General features: G+C 47.8%; 1 pseudogene; it reads right to left on the reverse strand.

The window, feature by feature from the left end:
* The window catches only part of LOC142497970 (uncharacterized), a 54040-nt pseudogene extending 37390 nt beyond the window's left edge, over positions 1 to 16650 (reverse strand).
* Positions 16651 to 17647: the final 997 nt, after the last annotated feature.

Here is a 17647-nt window from a genome sequence, read left to right on the forward strand (position 1 = left end):
TATTATCCGATAAGGTGTTTAAGGGGTTAATTGATAACTGAATGTACTTGCAATGTATTGGCTTTGTTTTTGCTATGTATTGTGTGGGCAAGAGAAGGATGGCGCTGGCGACGGACACTTCGTATTGATGAGGTCAGTAGTACTTTATTTATTTGAATATGCTAGTTAATGTTTTTAATAATGGGCAAATAATCTATTATCCATATCTGGATAATAGTTATTTTGCACATTATTGTACTGTAGGTGTTGGGGGGGGGGGGGTTGTATTGAATGTATAGGCCAGGTTTATTTTTTTTTACATTCAGGGTTTGTTCCGTGGTTTTGCGTGGGACCTCTGGAGACCACCTGCGGGTATTCTCGGGTATCCCACGGGTATCAGGCTGGTGGTTCCACGGGTGACACATGCGGGGATGAAGCGGTGGCCTCACATCTGTGGGGGCACCGCCGACCCGTAGTCTGCGGGGATGACACTGTGTGGTCCCACTTGCGTGGGGGCACCGCCAATCCGCAGGTGCGGGGATGATGTGTGTGGTCCCACTTCTGTGGGGGCACCGCGGACCCGTAGTGAGCACTCGTGAGTTCCCCAGACCCCCGTGGGAACCACCCGAGGCCCCGCAGACACCTGTGGGTTTGACCCGGGGCTCCCAGACATCCGCGGGCCTACCGTGGGGACCCAACTGTGGCCCACGGTGACCCAAGGAGACCACCTGGGGGCCATGGTGCTGGCGGGATCCACCAGCAGGCCTCCAGAACCTGTTTGAAAAAGGCTGCTGGTACCCTGTAGGTCTGTCCAGGTGCCCCGCCAGCCCACCGGGGACTAGCGTGGGGCTGCGTTATGAACCCTGTATGTAAAAGGATAAATCTTGTATTTATGGGGGGGGCACAGGGGGTGGGTAATGTATTTAATAAATATAATGTTTATTGTGGGGCTGTGTATTGTTTTTATTGCGGGGACTGGGGGTGGGGGGTGGGGGGGTTCCCTAACGGTATGTGGGTAGGCCTCCCTTGTGGGTAGTTAGTGGGTGAGGGTTGAGGGTGGTTAGGCCTCACGGGGTGGGGGGTTAGAGTGGGAGGGTATGTAGGCGTCCCGAGTGGTGGGTGAGGGTGGGTTAACCCCTTCATGACTGTAGCGGACATTACTTTGAAAGTGTTAATTTTTTTCTCTGTTTTACAGCAGCAGCAGCAGCGGAGCTTGCCGTGGGTAGTGGGTAGTGTATTGAATGTATTTATTGGTTATTATGCCTTAACCCCTTCATTACCTTAGCGGCTATACGCTATGGTAATGAAGCAGCATTTCTGTATTTTTAATAATATTGTGCAGGAGCAGGGGGTCCCCTGAGCATTAATTTCTGGCTCAGGGAACCCCCTGCTCACTGTACAATATTATTAAAAATAGAGAAATGCTGCTTCGTTACCATAGCACATAGCCGCTAAGGTAAAGAACGATTCTTTAATGATGTGTGTGTTTTATTTATACTGTACATGTGCAGAGGGTCTCCGGAGCAGAAACGTTTTGGTTTCAGGTCCGGGGACCCCCTGCTCCCCGAGATACAGGCCCCTTTTGGGGGTGCCGGTATCCCTCTGCTCGGTTTAACAGGCCGCGGTCACGTGATCGGGGCCTTTAACGCAGAGGGATACCGGCACCTTATAAAGGGGTCTGTATCTCGGGGGGCAGGTGGTCCCGGACCTGAAACCAACGCGGTTCAGCTCCCGAGACCCCCTGCACATCTACACTAGGAATAAAAATTTATTTGAAATGTATTTATTTTTATTTATTTATTTAGATTTATTTATTTATGTATTGCGGGGATGCTGTGTGTGATTTTTTTTTATTGTGGGTAGCGGGGGTGGGTGTGGTTATTTACACGGGATCCCCCTCCCCACATTTACATACAGTACACTGCACTCAGAAACACAGGCCAGGGAGATTTAACACACACAATAGGGGGAGGGTTTTTTACATAGATTGCAGGGAAGCTTAACGCACACAATAGGGGGATAGGGGGAGGGGTTTTTACATATATTAGAGAGAAGGCAGGGAGGTTTAAAAGAGAGAATAGGGGGAGGGGGTTTTACATAGATTACAGTGAAGGCAGGGAAGTTTAAAAGAGAGAATAGGGGAAGGGGGTTTTACATAGATTACAGTGAAGGCAGGGAAGTTTAAAAGAGAGAATAGGGGGAGGGGGTTTTACATAGATTACAGTGAAGGCAGGGAGGTTTAACACAGACATTAAAAATATGTATTGAATGTATTTATTGTTTATTATGCCTTAACCCCTTCATTACCTTAGCGGCTATACGCTATGGTAATGAAGCAGCATTTCTGTATTTTTAATAATATTGAGCAGGAGTAGGGGGTCCCCTGAGTTTAGATTTCTGGCTCAGGGAACCCCCTGCTCACTGTACAATATTATTAAAAATACAGAAATGCTGCTTCGTTACCATAGCGCATAGCCGCTAAGGTAAAGAACGATTCTTTAATGATGTGTGTGTTTTATTCATACTGTACATGTGCAGAGGGTCTCCGGAGCAGAAACGTTTTGGTTTCAGGTCCGGGGACCCCCTGCTCCCCGAGATACAGGCCCCTTTTGGGGGTGTCGGTATCCCTCTGCTTGGTTTAACAGGCCGCGGTCACGTGATCGGGGCCTTTAACGCAGAGGGATACCGGCACCTCATAAAGGGGTCTGTATCTCGGGGGCAGGGGGTCCCCGGACCTGAAACCAATGCGGTTCAGCTCCCGAGACCCCCTGCACATCTACACTAGGAATAAAAATGTATTTCAAATGTATTTATTTATTTATTTATTGCGGGGATGCTGTGTGTGATTATTTTTTATTGTGGGTAGTGGGGGTGGGTGAAGGGGGTATTAGCCCCAATGGTGGTTGTTTTGGGCTTGCGGGGGGGGGGGGGGGGTCGCGGGAGTGGTTAACCTCTTCATGACCGTAGCGGTATTAACTGCTACGGTCGTGAAGGGGTTAAGTGCACCCGCAACCCCCCCGCAAGTCCTAAACTCACACCAAGGGCCAAATACCCCCTTCATCCACCCCCGCTACCCACAATAAAGCGGGCACGGTGGGTTAACCCCTTCATTACCTTAGCGGCTATACGCTATGGTAATGAAGCAGCATTTCTGTATTTTTAATAATATTGAGCAGGAGCAGGGGGTCCCCTGAGTTTAGATTTCTGGCTCAGGGAACCCCCTGCTCACTGTACAATATTATTAAAAATACAGAAATGCTGCTTCGTTACCATAGCGCATAGCCACTAAAATAAAGAACGATTCTTTAATGATGTGTGTGTTTTATTCATACTGTACATGTGCAGAGGGTCTCCGGAGCAGAAACGTTTTGGTTTCAGGTCCTGGGACCCCCTGCTCCCCGAGATACAGGCCCCTTTTGGGGGTGCCGGTATCCCTCTGCTCGGTTTAACAGGCCGCGGTCACGTGATCGGGGCCTTTAACGCAGAGGGATACCGGCACCTTATAAAGGGGTCTGTATCTCGGGGGGCAGGTGGTCCCCGGACCTGAAACCAACGCGGTTCAGCTCCCGAGACCCCCTGCACATCTATACTAGGAATAAAAATTTATTTGAAATGTATTTATTTTTATTTATTTATTTAGATTTATTTATTTATGTATTGCGGGGATGCTGTGTGTGATTTTTTTTATTGTGGGTAGCGGGGGTGGGTGTGGTTATTTACACGGGATCCCCCTCCCCACATTTACATACAGTACACTGCACTCAGAAACACAGGCGAGGGAGATTTAACACACACAATAGGGGGAGGGTTTTTTACATAGATTGCAGGGAAGCTTAACGCACACAATAGGGGGATAGGGGGAGGGGTTTTTACATATATTAGAGAGAAGGCAGGGAGGTTTAAAAGAGAGAATAGGGGGAGGGGGTTTTACATAGATTACAGTGAAGGCAGGGAAGTTTAAAAGAGAGAATAGGGGAAGGGGGTTATACATAGATTACAGTGAAGGCAGGGAAGTTTAAAAGAGAGAATAGGGGGAGGGGTTTTTACATAGATTACAGTGAAGGCAGGGAGGTTTAACACAGACATTAAAAATATGTATTGAATGTATTTATTGTTTATTATGCCTTAACCCCTTCATTACCTTAGGGGCTATACGCTATGGTAATGAAGCAGCATTTCTGTATTTTTAATAATATTGAGCAGGAGTAGGGGGTCCCCTGAGTTTAGATTTCTGGCTCAGGGAACCCCCTGCTCACTGTACAATATTATTAAAAATACAGAAATGCTGCTTCGTTACCATAGCGCATAGCCGCTAAGGTAAAGAACGATTCTTTAATGATGTGTGTGTTTTATTCATACTGTACATGTGCAGAGGGTCTCCGGAGCAGAAACGTTTTGGTTTCAGGTCCGGGGACCCCCTGCTCCCCGAGATACAGGCCCCTTTTGGGGGTGTCGGTATCCCTCTGCTTGGTTTAACAGGCCGCGGTCACGTGATCGGGGCCTTTAACGCAGAGGGATACCGGCACCTCATAAAGGGGTCTGTATCTCGGGGGCAGGGGGTCCCCGGACCTGAAACCAATGCGGTTCAGCTCCCGAGACCCCCTGCACATCTACACTAGGAATAAAAATGTATTTCAAATGTATTTATTTATTTATTTATGTATTGCGGGGATGCTGTGTGTGATTATTTTTTATTGTGGGTAGTGGGGGTGGGTGAAGGGGGTATTAGCCCCAATGGTGGTTGTTTTGGGCTTGCGGGGGGGGGGTCGCGGGAGTGGTTAACCTCTTCATGACCGTAGCGGTATTAACTGCTACGGTCGTGAAGGGGTTAAGTGCACCCGCAACCCCCCCGCAAGTCCTAAACTCACACCAAGGGCCAAATACCCCCTTCATCCACCCCCGCTACCCACAATAAAGCGGGCACGGTGGGTTAACCCCTTCATTACCTTAGCGGCTATACGCTAATGTAATGAAGCAGCATTTCTGTATTTTTAATAATATTGAGCAGGAGCAGGGGGTCCCCTGAGTTTAGATTTCTGGCTCAGGGAACCCCCTGCTCACTGTACAATATTATTAAAAATACAGAAATGCTGCTTCGTTACCATAGCGCATAGCCACTAAAATAAAGAACGATTCTTTAATGATGTGTGTGTTTTATTCATACTGTACATGTGCAGAGGGTCTCCGGAGCAGAAACGTTTTGGTTTCAGGTCCTGGGACCCCCTGCTCCCCGAGATACAGGCCCCTTTTGGGGGTGCCGGTATCCCTCTGCTCGGTTTAACAGGCCGCGGTCACGTGATCGGGGCCTTTAACGCAGAGGGATACCGGCACCTTATAAAGGGGTCTGTATCTCGGGGGGCAGGTGGTCCCCGGACCTGAAACCAACGCGGTTCAGCTCCCGAGACCCCCTGCACATCTACACTAGGAATAAACATTTATTTGAAATGTATTTATTTTTATTTATTTATTTAGATTTATTTATTTATGTATTGCGGGGATGCTGTGTGTGATTTTTTTTTATTGTGGGTAGCGGGGGTGGGTGTGGTTATTTACACGGGATCCCCCTCCCCACATTTACATACAGTACACTGCACTCAGAAACACAGGCCAGGGAGATTTAACACACACAATAGGGGGAGGGTTTTTTAAATAGATTGCAGGGAAGCTTAACGCACACAATAGGGGGATAGGGGGAGGGGTTTTTACATATATTAGAGAGAAGGCAGGGAGGTTTAAAAGAGAGAATAGGGGGAGGGGTTTTTACATAGATTACAGTGAAGGCAGGGAAGTTTAAAAGAGAGAATAGGGGGAGGGGGTTTTACATAGATTACAGTGAAGGCAGGGAGGTTTAACACAGACATTAAAAATATGTATTGAATGTATTTATTGTTTATTATGCCTTAACCCCTTCATTACCTTAGCGGCTATACGCTATGGTAATGAAGCAGCATTTATGTATTTTTAATAATATTGAGCAGGAGTAGGGGGTCCCCTGAGTTTAGATTTCTGGCTCAGGGAACCCCCTGCTCACTGTACAATATTATTAAAAATACACAAATGCTGTTTCGTTACCATAGCGCATAGCCGCTAAGGTAAAGAACGATTCTTTAATGATGTGTGTGTTTTATTCATACTGTACATGTGCAGAGGGTCTCCGGAGCAGAAACGTTTTGGTTTCAGGTCCGGGGACCCCCTGCTCCCCGAGATACAGGCCCCTTTTGGGGGTGTCGGTATCCCTCTGCTTGGTTTAACAGGCCGCGGTCACGTGATCGGGGCCTTTAACGCAGAGGGATACCGGCACCTCATAAAGGGGTCTGTATCTCGGGGGCAGGGGGTCCCCGGACCTGAAACCAATGCGGTTCAGCTCCCGAGACCCCCTGCACATCTACACTAGGAATAAAAATGTATTTCAAATGTATTTATTTATTTATTTATTGCGGGGATGCTGTGTGTGATTATTTTTTATTGTGGGTAGTGGGGGTGGGTGAAGGGGGTATTAGCCCCAATGGTGGTTGTTTTGGGCTTGCGGGGGGGGGGTCGCGGGAGTGGTTAACCTCTTCATGACCGTAGCGGTATTAACTGCTACGGTCGTGAAGGGGTTAAGTGCACCCGCAACCCCCCCGCAAGTCCTAAACTCACACCAAGGGCCAAATACCCCCTTCACCCACCCCCGCTACCCACAATAAAGCGGGCACGGTGGGTTAACCCCTTCATTACCTTAGCGGCTATACGCTATGGTAATGAAGCAGCATTTCTGTATTTTTAATAATATTGAGCAGGAGCAGGGGGTCCCCTGAGTTTAGATTTCTGGCTCAGGGAACCCCCTGCTCACTGTACAATATTATTAAAAATACAGAAATGCTGCTTCGTTACCATAGCGCATAGCCACTAAAATAAAGAACGATTCTTTAATGATGTGTGTGTTTTATTCATACTGTACATGTGCAGAGGGTCTCCGGAGCAGAAACGTTTTGGTTTCAGGTCCGGGGACCCCCTGCTCCCCGAGATACAGGCCCCTTTTGGGGGTGCCGGTATCCCTCTGCTTGGTTTAACAGGCCGCGGTCACGAGATCGGGGCCTTTAACGCAGAGGGATACTGGCACCTCATAAAGGGGTCTGTATCTCGGGGGGCAGGGGGTCCCCGGACCTGAAACCAACGCGGTTCAGCTCTCGAGACCCCCTGCACATCTACACTAGGAATAAAAATGTATTTCAAATGTATTTATTTATTTATTTATTGCGGGGATGCTGTGTGTGATTATTTTTTATTGTGGGTAGTGGGGGTGGGTGAAGGGGGTATTAGCCCCAACGGTGGTTGTTTTGGGCTTGCGGGGGGGTCGCGGGAGCGGTTAACCCCTTCATGACCATAGCGGTATTAACTGCTACGGTCGTGAAGGGGTTAAGTGCACCCGCAACCCCCCGCAAGTCCTAAACTCACACCAAGGGCCAAATACCCCCTTCACCCACCCCCGCTACCCACAATAAAGCGGGCACGGTGGGTTAACCCCTTCATTACCTTAGCGGCTATACGCTATGGTAATGAAGCAGCATTTCTGTATTTTTAATAATATTGAGCAGGAGCAGGGGGTCCCCTGAGTTTAGATTTCTGGCTCAGGGAACCCCCTGCTCACTGTACAATATTATTAAAAATACAGAAATGCTGCTTCGTTACCATAGCGCATAGCCACTAAAATAAAGAACGATTCTTTAATGATGTGTGTGTTTTATTCATACTGTACATGTGCAGAGGGTCTCCGGAGCAGAAACGTTTTGGTTTCAGGTCCTGGGACCCCCTGCTCCCCGAGATACAGGCCCCTTTTGGGGGTGCCGGTATCCCTCTGCTCGGTTTAACAGGCCGCGGTCACGTGATCGGGGCCTTTAACGCAGAGGGATACCGGCACCTTATAAAGGGGTCTGTATCTCGGGGGGCAGGTGGTCCCCGGACCTGAAACCAACGCGGTTCAGCTCCCGAGACCCCCTGCACATCTACACTAGGAATAAACATTTATTTGAAATGTATTTATTTTTATTTATTTATTTAGATTTATTTATTTATGTATTGCGGGGATGCTGTGTGTGATTTTTTTTTATTGTGGGTAGCGGGGGTGGGTGTGGTTATTTACACGGGATCCCCCTCCCCACATTTACATACAGTACACTGCACTCAGAAACACAGGCCAGGGAGATTTAACACACACAATAGGGGGAGGGTTTTTTAAATAGATTGCAGGGAAGCTTAACGCACACAATAGGGGGATAGGGGGAGGGGCTTTTACATATATTAGAGAGAAGGCAGGGAGGTTTAAAAGAGAGAATAGGGGGAGGGGGTTTTACATAGATTACAGTGAAGGCAGGGAAGTTTAAAAGAGAGAATAGGGGGAGGGGGTTTTACATAGATTACAGTGAAGGCAGGGAGGTTTAACACAGACATTAAAAATATGTATTGAATGTATTTATTGTTTATTATGCCTTAACCCCTTCATTACCTTAGCGGCTATACGCTATGGTAATGAAGCAGCATTTCTGTATTTTTAATAATATTGAGCAGGAGTAGGGGGTCCCCTGAGTTTAGATTTCTGGCTCAGGGAACCCCCTGCTCACTGTACAATATTATTAAAAATACACAAATGCTGTTTCGTTACCATAGCGCATAGCCGCTAAGGTAAAGAACGATTCTTTAATGATGTGTGTGTTTTATTCATACTGTACATGTGCAGAGGGTCTCCGGAGCAGAAACGTTTTGGTTTCAGGTCCGGGGACCCCCTGCTCCCCGAGATACAGGCCCCTTTTGGGGGTGTCGGTATCCCTCTGCTTGGTTTAACAGGCCGCGGTCACGTGATCGGGGCCTTTAACGCAGAGGGATACCGGCACCTCATAAAGGGGTCTGTATCTCGGGGGCAGGGGGTCCCCGGACCTGAAACCAATGCGGTTCAGCTCCCGAGACCCCCTGCACATCTACACTAGGAATAAAAATGTATTTCAAATGTATTTATTTATTTATTTATTGCGGGGATGCTGTGTGTGATTATTTTTTATTGTGGGTAGTGGGGGTGGGTGAAGGGGGTATTAGCCCCAATGGTGGTTGTTTTGGGCTTGCGGGGGGGGGGGTCGCGGGAGTGGTTAACCTCTTCATGACCGTAGCGGTATTAACTGCTACGGTCGTGAAGGGGTTAAGTGCACCCGCAACCCCCCCGCAAGTCCTAAACTCACACCAAGGGCCAAATACCCCCTTCACCCACCCCCGCTACCCACAATAAAGCGGGCACGGTGGGTTAACCCCTTCATTACCTTAGCGGCTATACGCTATGGTAATGAAGCAGCATTTCTGTATTTTTAATAATATTGAGCAGGAGCAGGGGGTCCCCTGAGTTTAGATTTCTGGCTCAGGGAACCCCCTGCTCACTGTACAATATTATTAAAAATACAGAAATGCTGCTTCGTTACCATAGCGCATAGCCACTAAAATAAAGAACGATTCTTTAATGATGTGTGTGTTTTATTCATACTGTACATGTGCAGAGGGTCTCCGGAGCAGAAACGTTTTGGTTTCAGGTCCTGGGACCCCCTGCTCCCCGAGATACAGGCCCCTTTTGGGGGTGCCGGTATCCCTCTGCTCGGTTTAACAGGCCGCGGTCACGTGATCGGGGCCTTTAACGCAGAGGGATACCGGCACCTTATAAAGGGGTCTGTATCTCGGGGGGCAGGTGGTCCCCGGACCTGAAACCAACGCGGTTCAGCTCCCGAGACCCCCTGCACATCTACACTAGGAATAAACATTTATTTGAAATGTATTTATTTTTATTTATTTATTTAGATTTATTTATTTATGTATTGCGGGGATGCTGTGTGTGATTTTTTTTTATTGTGGGTAGCGGGGGTGGGTGTGGTTATTTACACGGGATCCCCCTCCCCACATTTACATACAGTACACTGCACTCAGAAACACAGGCCAGGGAGATTTAACACACACAATAGGGGGAGGGTTTTTTAAATAGATTGCAGGGAAGCTTAACGCACACAATAGGGGGATAGGGGGAGGGGCTTTTACATATATTAGAGAGAAGGCAGGGAGGTTTAAAAGAGAGAATAGGGGGAGGGGGTTTTACATAGATTACAGTGAAGGCAGGGAAGTTTAAAAGAGAGAATAGGGGGAGGGGGTTTTACATAGATTACAGTGAAGGCAGGGAGGTTTAACACAGACATTAAAAATATGTATTGAATGTATTTATTGTTTATTATGCCTTAACCCCTTCATTACCTTAGCGGCTATACGCTATGGTAATGAAGCAGCATTTCTGTATTTTTAATAATATTGAGCAGGAGTAGGGGGTCCCCTGAGTTTAGATTTCTGGCTCAGGGAACCCCCTGCTCACTGTACAATATTATTAAAAATACACAAATGCTGTTTCGTTACCATAGCGCATAGCCGCTAAGGTAAAGAACGATTCTTTAATGATGTGTGTGTTTTATTCATACTGTACATGTGCAGAGGGTCTCCGGAGCAGAAACGTTTTGGTTTCAGGTCCGGGGACCCCCTGCTCCCCGAGATACAGGCCCCTTTTGGGGGTGTCGGTATCCCTCTGCTTGGTTTAACAGGCCGCGGTCACGTGATCGGGGCCTTTAACGCAGAGGGATACCGGCACCTCATAAAGGGGTCTGTATCTCGGGGGCAGGGGGTCCCCGGACCTGAAACCAATGCGGTTCAGCTCCCGAGACCCCCTGCACATCTACACTAGGAATAAAAATGTATTTCAAATGTATTTATTTATTTATTTATTGCGGGGATGCTGTGTGTGATTATTTTTTATTGTGGGTAGTGGGGGTGGGTGAAGGGGGTATTAGCCCCAATGGTGGTTGTTTTGGGCTTGCGGGGGGGGGGGTCGCGGGAGTGGTTAACCTCTTCATGACCGTAGCGGTATTAACTGCTACGGTCGTGAAGGGGTTAAGTGCACCCGCAACCCCCCCGCAAGTCCTAAACTCACACCAAGGGCCAAATACCCCCTTCACCCACCCCCGCTACCCACAATAAAGCGGGCACGGTGGGTTAACCCCTTCATTACCTTAGCGGCTATACGCTATGGTAATGAAGCAGCATTTCTGTATTTTTAATAATATTGAGCAGGAGCAGGGGGTCCCCTGAGTTTAGATTTCTGGCTCAGGGAACCCCCTGCTCACTGTACAATATTATTAAAAATACAGAAATGCTGCTTCGTTACCATAGCGCATAGCCACTAAAATAAAGAACGATTCTTTAATGATGTGTGTGTTTTATTCATACTGTACATGTGCAGAGGGTCTCCGGAGCAGAAACGTTTTGGTTTCAGGTCCGGGGACCCCCTGCTCCCCGAGATACAGGCCCCTTTTGGGGGTGCCGGTATCCCTCTGCTTGGTTTAACAGGCCGCGGTCACGAGATCGGGGCCTTTAACGCAGAGGGATACCGGCACCTCATAAAGGGGTCTGTATCTCGGGGGGCAGGGGGTCCCCGGACCTGAAACCAACGCGGTTCAGCTCTCGAGACCCCCTGCACATCTACACTAGGAATAAAAATGTATTTCAAATGTATTTATTTATTTATTTATTGCGGGGATGCTGTGTGTGATTATTTTTTATTGTGGGTAGTGGGGGTGGGTGAAGGGGGTATTAGCCCCAACGGTGGTTGTTTTGGGCTTGCGGGGGGGGTCGCGGGAGCGGTTAACCCCTTCATGACCATAGCGGTATTAACTGCTACGGTCGTGAAGGGGTTAAGTGCACCCGCAACCCCCCGCAAGTCCTAAACTCACACCAAGGGCCAAATACCCCCTTCACCCACCCCCGCTACCCACAATAAAGCGGGCACGGTGGGTTAACCCCTTCATTACCTTAGCGGCTATACGCTATGGTAATGAAGCAGCATTTCTGTATTTTTAATAATATTGAGCAGGAGCAGGGGGTCCACTGAGTTTAGATTTCTGGCTCAGGGAACCCCCTGCTCACTGTACAATATTATTAAAAATACAGAAATGCTGCTTCGTTACCATAGCACATAGCCGCTAAGGTAAAGAACGAGTGTTTATTTATATATATGTTTTATTTATACTGTACATGTGCAGAGGGTCTCCGGAGCAGAACCGCTGTGGTTTTAGGTCCGGGGACGCCCTGCTCCCCGAGATACAGGCCCCTTTTGGGGGTGCCGGTATCCCTCTGCTTGGTTTACAGGTCGCGGTCACGTGATCGGGACCTTTAAACGCAGAGGGATACCGGCACCTCATAAAGGGGTCTGTATCTCGGGAAACAGGGGATCCCCGGACCTGAAACCAACGCGGTTCAGCTCCCGAGACCCACTGCACATCTACACTATAAATAAAAATGTATTTAAAATAAGTTTTAATGTGCCGCTGTTTGCGCAGAGAGAGAGCAGCGGATCTCTCTCTGCTGCAAACACATCTCGCCCCCGCCGGCCCATAGTATCATTTATGTATGTGCATATAGAGTACTGTATGTGTACAGTACTGTATGTTAGGGGTTATAGGGGTTGTTGTTATACAGTATATATATATATACAGTATATATACTGCATTACAATTCATTATAGGGGACGGCTTCAAAGACAACAGCTCGCAAGCGCCCCCATGTGTTTTTACACGGCATTGCAGTATTGCAGCCAGCCGGAATAAAATGCTTCAATCCCTGTCGGGAAAATAAAGCTATACACTCCGGCAGAAAACGATAAAAAACCTCAATACACCGGAGTATACCCAAATTCGCGGGACTAGCCGAGCGAGAATAAAGTGTGTCGCCACTGTATGTCAGCAAAAGCCAAGGAATGTTCAGGATAGTTGCGGGCCATGCAAAGTACGTCTCCTGCCAAGTTTGAAGGCAATTGGATTATGTTTTGGCACATTAATCCACGTTAAGTGCTGAGGGGGAGGGGGGAAGAAGAGAAATAGACCTCCTGTAATAGCCACGCCCCCCACTCCTGCTCTAAAATATTAGCAGGACACCGATCGCTCATGCTTGGAGAGCTGGTGACATCACCACTCAAGCATGAGCGTGCTCAGCGGCGCCGCAGCCTAAGGATGAGGACAATGAGGATGTCTTTAGAGGGGGCTCCCGCGAGCGTCCGCAGGCGTGCTGACGAGTTGGATTTTTCAGCCGACAGCCAAGCTGTTTTTCAGCGCGCTGTGGGCTGAAAACATCCAATCTGCGAGAAGCAGCGTCAACGTCACGGCGCCGTGACGTTGTCGGTGTGTCGCCGGCGATAGGCCCAGCGACGTCACTGCCCCGCCTCCCTCTGCCTCCCCCCGCCTCCCGATCGCGGACGCTGGCTCGCCTGCATGGGCATGAAATCGCTCATGCTTGATCAGGTGAGCATCATCGTCCGCGCGGTTCAGCGCTGCTCCACGTTCTATGGATTCAGCCTAAAGGGGCGGACCCAGTAACTTCCAAGGGCGTGCGCTGTGCGTTCAAACTCCGCCCCCCCAGTCAGGTCGGTCCCAGTCCCTACCTTGTCGCGCACCTTTGCCCAGCGGTGCGGGACAGGTTTTCAGGCAGGCAGGGGAATTTAAGATCAGACAAACAAGAAAAAAACTGGCGCACAGCCAAGAATGGGTCCCAAAGATGTAATAAAATCTTCTTCTTTATTGAAGCATCTAAAAAATGGAGGTGAACAGCCTCCTACGCGTTTCATGTAAAACACTTTATCAAGGAGCATGTACAATGACAAACATTCAAGGTTTATATACACAAATCTAAATACCCGATTTCGCGCCAAAAGGTAGAAACGTGGACACGCCCACAATGCGTGATGACGTCACCAGCCCGTCGGGACGGCTCCCACCTATCCCACAGCGTCTAGAAGCCGGAGACCAAAGTCCCCCTCCCCCTCCCAGAGGCCCGCAGCACTCATGTTAGGAGCCTAACACTGTCCAGGGCCTGCCAGTCAAACTCACGGCGAGCGCGGGAGCGGAAGATACCGTTCACTGCGTCACCGCCGTAAGCGGCTTCCCAGCAGGTCCCAGGCTAGACCTCCCCCCAGCACCGGGACCCGGTGAGGGACGGGGAAAGCGCACTCCCATAAAAACACGATGGCCAATGCGAGCATGCCACAAGGGGCAAGCATGGCCCCACGTCATCACCTGTTGCTAGGTAGAAAACCTCGTGTACAAAAATCAATTACAACTACAAACTTTATTATACAATATTGTTAAAAGAATCTCCTATTGTCATGTCACATTAATGATCATATATAATATAAATAAAACCTGTCAACAGACATACCTAAATCACCAAAGAAACTGTAGTATATGTATTTGAAAATAAAAGAATTATATCTCCAACCTATTACTTATGCATTCATTAATGATTTTATTGTAATAGTTCTAAAGAAATCCTATCTCCCCTTAATTCTTTATAATTAGAAGAAAGAACACAGTGTGATATAGTGTGATATAATTTGAACATACATATAATAATTTCTAAAACATATATATATATATATATATATATATATATATATATATATATATATATATATATATATATATATATACAGGCATACCCCGGTTTAAGGACACTCACTTTAAGTACACTCGCGAGTAAGTACATATCGCCCAATAGGCAAACGGCAGCTCGCGCATGCGCCTGTCAGCACGTCCTGAACAGCAATACCGGCTCCCTACCTGTACCGAAGCTGTGCGCAAGCGGGGAGACTATAGAGCCTGTTACAAATGCGTTATTTACATCAGTTATGCACGTATATGACGATTGCAGTACAGTACATGCATCGATAAGTGGGAAAAAGGTAGTGCTTCACTTTAAGTACATTTTCGCTTTACATACATGCTCCGGTCCCATTGCATACGTTAATGCGGGGTATGCCTTTATATATATATGCCCTAATAAGAAAGGATCAAACATAGAAACATCATATATGGAATAACAAGTTATAGTATTATAATGAACCAGTAATAACCTAATCTGTTCATTTGTACTTAGATGTAAACAGTAGAGAGTACAATGGATAATACCGATATGCTTTAAGGAACACGAGGAGTTATATAGTCAAGGGTAGCGCCCGGGCATTTTCTATCACCATTGCTCTACAGTTAAGACATCTATAGAAACCCTTAGATCCTTTCTCCAACAAATTGTCGTTTTTCTTTTCTTTGGGGAAACTTGGTGTGATGGATTAAACCGGGCTCCCTTAGTAAAAGAAGGCTAAGGCCAGTCTGCTGTCTCCTTGCCATGCCAGGTCCCTTCATTTTAATGCAGAATATCAGGGAAAGGTATATTGCTGGGTTACAGCTGTATGATCTACTGATTCCCTCCCCCCTCTAGCAGACAGATACCCCCCTGTGGTTCCTCTATTGTGTGTCCCAGGCAGCCATTTGCTGCATGACCCCTGCTGAGGTCAGCTCCTTAGGGTGAGGTCCCAGTCTGCACTGTGGCACGCGCCCGGGGTGGGGGCTCGTGCACAGCGCTGTGGGGGGGGGTGGAGGGAGCGTTTGCGGCAGGAGGGGGCGTGGTGGTGGTGGGTTTGCAGGGGCGTGGTGGTGGTGGGTTTGCAGGGGCGTGGCTGGCTGGTTCGTTCTCATTGGCTGAACCGCCGGCGGGGGCGTGGCCACGCCTCCGTTGCAAACTTGCAAACGTTGACTAAATAACTCCTCGTGTTCCTTAAAGCATATCGGTATTATCCATTGTACTCTCTACTGTTTACAGCTAAGTACAAATTAAATTGAAAAATAGGTTGCCCACCCCTGCAGTAGATCATACAGCTGTAACCCAGCAATATACCTTTCCCTGATACTCTGCATTAAAATGAAGGGACCTGGCATGGCAAGGAGACAGCAGACTGGCCTTAGCCTTCTTTTACTAAGGGAGCCGGTTTAATCCGTCACACCAAGTTTCCCCACAGAAAAGAACGATGACAATTGGTTGGAGAAAGGATCTAAGGGTTTCTATAGATGTCTTAACTGTAGAGCCTGCCGCTGTAAGGCTCATTCTATACTGTGTGCGGACGTGCACGCACAGGCCGCACGCTTTTGTGTATATGCTGTTCGCGAGTTAGGTACTGTATGTGTGTGTGTGTGTGTGTATATGTACTGTATGTGTGTGTGTGTGTGTATGTGTGTGTGTGTGCATGTATATGTACTGTATGTGTGTGTGTGTGTGTGTATGTGTGTGTATGTATATGTACTGTATGTATATATGTGTGTGTGTGTGTGTGTGTATGTTTTGAAATAAATACTTTAATAAATGTTTTAGTAACATTGTACACACACACACACACACACACACAAACAAGCAGAACAAATGATTTAAGGCAGTAGATAAAAACTCACTGGATGTTCCTGTGAGCAGCAAAAAGCAGGGAGACTTTGCATGCTCCTGTGAGGGGGAGATACATGTGCAGGCAGTCTCTGCAGAGACATCAGGCTGAATATAACCCTCAGTTTCAATCCATCTGAAAAAGATACATGTGCAGAGACATCAGGCTGAATATAACCCTCAGTTTCAGTCCATCTGAACAGAGGTGGAAAAGCAGGAATAGATCCACAGCAACTTGGAAAGTAAGGAGAAGCTTTCATATGGAGAAATCTCTCTCCAGGCCGACACAGACGCCCCAAATATCAGCAAAAGCAGGTGAGAGCTGGGAGAAAGTCAGAGCACACCAAGATGGCTTCCAAGCACATGGAGGGGCTGCATGCAGAATCAGAGGTGTGTCAGGAGGCAGAGACTCCCGGGGATTATGGGAGTTATAGAAGAAATAAACTGTTCGGTGCTTCCCCCAACTGTAAAAAAACAGTGCAACAGCACCACCTCGTGGTGAAAAGTGCTAATAGCACAAACAGAGCAGGCAATATGCACTCGTGTATATAAACAGAAAAATATGTTGTGCTATATGGTGCTGGCATTACCTGTTGGCTCACAGAGATCTGAGCCTCCACCACTGGGAGGAAACAAGAAAAAAGCGCAAAACGCAAATGGTGAAGTATATCAAAAGTATTTTTAGTTAAAAAAGGTAAGTATTCTCTTCCGGTGGTGACGTCACACCACATGCCAGCCTAATTCGGAGCTCCCTAATCCCTTCCATGAAAAGGTGCTAGAACGAGCACAAAAACCACCCCAAAACCCACCAAAACAAGAGGGCACTAAGAGCTAAGATCAAGGATGGCTAAGCAACAAAAAAAGGGACCCATGCAGAGTGTCTCCGCTTACTTCACTCCGTCGAAGCGCCCAGGAGATCAGGAGGAGCTGAGCCAAGATGGCGCCGACCCCAGCGTGGCAAGCACTCCCGCCCGCGAGCAACAGATCCCGGAGAACATCACAGCTAGCCATCTTATTACTAAAGACTTTTTGGAGGACTATATGTCCCAAATGTTCTCCAAACTCAGAAAAGATGTTAGCCAAGACTTTAATAGTGCTATAAATAAAATGAAAAAAGATATTACCGAAATCTCCCAAAGAACAGAATCACTGGAGAGCAGGGTGGAGGAAGTAGAAGCGGTACAGTCCTCGGCCGAGGACGAGATTAACCGCCTGAACCAGGAGATAAACCGCCTAAAAGATGGATTAGAGGACCAGGAGAACCGGGACCGACGTCAGAACTTAAGGTTCCGGAACATCCCTGAGTCGGTTCCCGCAGAAACCCTCACATCTTACCTTCAGGATCTCTTCCAGCACCTGGTCC

Source organism: Ascaphus truei, chromosome 6 (assembly GCF_040206685.1).
Source record: "Ascaphus truei isolate aAscTru1 chromosome 6, aAscTru1.hap1, whole genome shotgun sequence".
NCBI classification, from domain to species: Eukaryota; Metazoa; Chordata; class Amphibia; order Anura; family Ascaphidae; genus Ascaphus; species Ascaphus truei.